Below are 4176 nucleotides of genomic sequence, written 5' to 3'. Positions count from 1 at the left end.
ACATATACTTCTGTGTTTCATAGTTAAAATTTTTAAATACATAATCATTGCCTCTGGTTATATATTAAAACAATACTTTGCTACTAATTAAATGTCTGGGTATTTTTTGAGACAACATACATCACTTTCTAAGCGAAAAGAGGAAAAAACTTTCTATTTAAAAAGAGAAAAATATAATATACATCATAAAAAATGTAACCTATTACAACATAACCTACTGAAAGTTGTAAAAGATAAAAAAAAAAAAAAAACATTTAGGTGTACTTAAAAAATGGAAGAGCATTCAAATTCAAGGTATTTCTAAAACAGACAATAACACAGTGAAAACATTATGAGCGTGAGTATTCTTTCTCTAAGAAACATATTTTCAAAAAAACAGGTCAATGTTTAAAAGTCATACCAGTTTGTTCTAAAAGGTAATCTCTGCTAATAAAACCACAAAATAGATTGTTTCAGACAAGCTTTCCCAGAATCTTGCTGAGTGATTTAGAAGGTCCAGCTCTGCTTTTTACTCAGAATAGAAAAGTGACCCTCAATTAATTTTTCCTAGAGAATACCGACAGCCATCAGATAGTTCTCAATCACAAATGACCTTGGCATAATTTCAACCATTGAATGAAAAAACAGAAAAAGACTACATTTCAGTAGTCATTCCTTCGGTCACCCAATCCCCATAATGCTATTTAATATAATTGCATTCTATTCAGTACTATTACAATTATACCTGGCCTCTGAATGTCATGATACCGGCCCTTCTAATTGATGCTATGCTTGAAATAAATACCTTTCTCATATTAACTGTCTTAAAAGATCCATGAATTTAGCTCATAGTTGGAAATTTGGGCAACAGTTAATGTAAAACTGATCTGATTCAAAGATTTTGCACAGTAAATGGTGGCTGTTTAAAATGAGAAACTTCATATCATCTACAAAGAAAATTATCCCCCAAATTATTGACTTGCTGCATACTGTACTCAGCAGCATTGCTAATCTTGTCAATGATTCAGGACTATTGCCCAGGTTTGCTGAAGTGACATTTGAATTATAACAGAAGCAACATATGAAATAAATAAGAAGTAAACCACAGAGGTAGGGATGGAAACGTGGATTAGGAAGGTATTTGCCCTTACTATTGAAGAGAATTGATAATTTAAATGTGTCTTTATTTTGTTATGCCAGTTGAACTATGCTCAGTCATCTCTGATTTAAGAAATTCATTTGCCTATTCTGCTCATTGAGATTTCTCTTTAACTATACGAACATACCTGGCATGTAAAATATTCTTATGTGTAACATGGAAAAGAGTGTGGGAAAAAACATGGAAACGTTCTTGTGCAATTTGGAAATTTTTGCCAGTGGAAGAGTTAGGTGGTTTATTACTAAATTTGAAGACAAAATTTATTTCATAGTCCCCATGTTGCTATTAATTATTTTTGAGAATTTGTTTTTAAATATGTGATTAAATTTCAAAAAGAGCTTTTAAAGGTGAAATACGAAGTATATTTCATACTTTAATATTAGCATATTTCTTATGCATTTACTGTGAATTGATAGTATACAACACAATATTTTACATGTATAATAACAACTTTGAGATCATTATCCATCAGTAGTCAGCAATGTAGTGGTATGTCTATGAGTTTTACTTTGAATTTTAAGTGTTTGTTTATTTAGCAGCATTAGAGCTTTTCATCACAACTAACTTGGGCTTACTGATGTTATATGAAGTTATAACTGTATTTATGTCTTTTGTTGTTGTTTCTCTAAAATTTTGACAAGTTTGGAACCATAATTAGGCAATTAATAGATAAATAGCTGAATGGAAATAGCTGAATGACAACGTGGATTCAGTTTTCTAAATTGCTTATTATGAGCTAACAATTTTTAGCCTAATCTGCTTTAAAGCACCATGCTGAAAAATAAATTCTTTAGTGCACTAATCCAAGCATGTTCCACACATACAAAAAAAAAAAAATCACAGTTATAAAAATTGGGGACTACTATAAATAACACTCTGCACCTTTTTTTCCTGTTAATTCCTTACATGTGTGTATATACAAAACATTCAGAACACTATTACTGTTAGGAAAAAAATTGAACTTCAAGCCATTGTTAATCAAATATTTTACTTCAAATGCCTTTTTTAGATAAATATCCTTCACTTCCTCTGAGCTAGTTTTTTAGTAGAAGACCCTTCAAGAAACACTGTTTCAAAACAGGAAACAGGGGTTAAAGACATTAAAATAGTCCAGTTTTCTGGTAAAAAGATTATGGATGAATCAAACAGACTTCTGTGCTAACAACTCTGCACCTTACTCGTGAGTGATTAAATTATTTAACTTCTTTGAAGCTCAGCATCCTCATCTGAAATAATAACCACCCTTACCCATTGGCTTATTGTAATAGCTAAGCACTAAACCCTTATTAATTCTAAGAGTTTCTCTTAGAATTGAAAAGAAAAGCAGTTATAAGTTGTTGTTTGTCATGTGACTTACCCCCGCCCTCCTCAGTGTAGTGCAAAGGACTATTGTGATATTGGGTTGTATACTACCTATTGGAAGACCCTGGGACTATGCCACGTATGTAAACACACAACCACACCATGATAAATTTCTTGTCCCAATATTCTAACTTTCTATACTGCAGTAAGTGAAAAGCCCTTTACTAGTAGCTAAGATAGACATGGCATTATAGGCTTAGGCAATTTGAGAGTATTTCAGTTCCAAAACATGTCCCAAGGCTCTCAGACTAGACCTACATAGCAACAAAGCACGACACCATATGATGCCAGCACCATGATCACTCATTCCTTATTACAGTAATCCAGTCATTTGTGCCTTCCAGAATTCTTGGGGTATTGTGTCATTGAAGTGATCTTAAAGTACCTTTCATATTGCATCCTATTCTAGTTTAGATATCACATAGCAATAAATGATAGCCAGTCCCTGTTTTTGGACACAGCATTTCTCAACAAAATCACATATGATTTTAATTGTTTATATTCAATCTTTTTAAGAGAATAAGACATTGTCCCGAAAAGGAAGAAAAATATTGTGTATATAAGTTCCTGAGCTGTGGGACAAAAGAAAGCTGTATGATAGCCTAGCAGGAGGTGGAGGATGCCCCAGAAGTAAAAACTTCATTCCTTTTACTTAGTACTTTTATGTAATTACTCAGAGAAAGCAATATTTTTTTATTCACTGCTATACCTCCAAGACTTAAAACAATACCCAGTACATCGCAGGGACTAAATAAATGCTTGTTGAATTAATGAACTCAGGGGGTTGTATGTAAGATGTCAAATTTGTAAAGAATGACACAAATCAGGCCGAGTATGGTGGCTCATGCCTGTAATCCCAGCACTTTGGGAGGCCAAGGTGGGCAGATCACGGGGTTAAGAAATTGAGGCCACCCTGGTCAACATGGTGAAACCCCGTCTTTACTGAAAACACAAAAATTAACTGGGCTTGGTGGTGCATGCCTGTAGTCCCAGCTACTCGGGAGGCTGAGGGAAGAGAAACACTTGAACCATGGAGACGGAGGTTGCAGTGAACCGAGATCGCACCACTGCACTCCAGCCTGGCAACAGAGCAAGACTCTGTCTCAAAAAGAAAAAAAAAAAAAAAAAAGACAAATCAAATAATATTTATTATCTGTAAATAATTTCTGTGGTTGAAGACTGCACTAAAATTACTGGAAACTATACTTTAGGAAATTAAAATAAATACCTTTAAGTTGTATTTATTTCATGAAATTAAAGTTACTCTTAAAATTATTTCATAGATAAATATTTATAAAATTTTGCTGTCATCTTCAAAAAATTCTATGTGCCATTACAACAACCCTAGGCTTAAATGAAAAAAATAAAACTGATATCAAGCTTTGGGGGAACTTTTCACAAAGTATGGAAAGGCTAGTAACAGAAAGATATCATCGGGGATTTGAAAAAATGTGATGAGCAATAGAGGTATTAACATGTTACACAATAAGAAATAAGTATAAAGATATAATTTCTCTTCCCAAGAGTAAAGGAATGAAGTTATTTAGATATAGACACAGGTACTAATAATATTAACAAATGTCTATTAAAATAAGCTATGATATACTTGTTAGAACTGAGAAAAGACACGAGTAAGGGGCCCAACCTAATATAACCATTTAAATTATATAAGCAAC

The sequence above is a fragment of the Piliocolobus tephrosceles genome, chromosome 7 (assembly GCF_002776525.5).
Source record: "Piliocolobus tephrosceles isolate RC106 chromosome 7, ASM277652v3, whole genome shotgun sequence".
In the NCBI taxonomy this organism is placed as follows: domain Eukaryota; kingdom Metazoa; phylum Chordata; class Mammalia; order Primates; family Cercopithecidae; genus Piliocolobus; species Piliocolobus tephrosceles.
Note: the sequence above shows the minus strand (reverse complement) of the source record.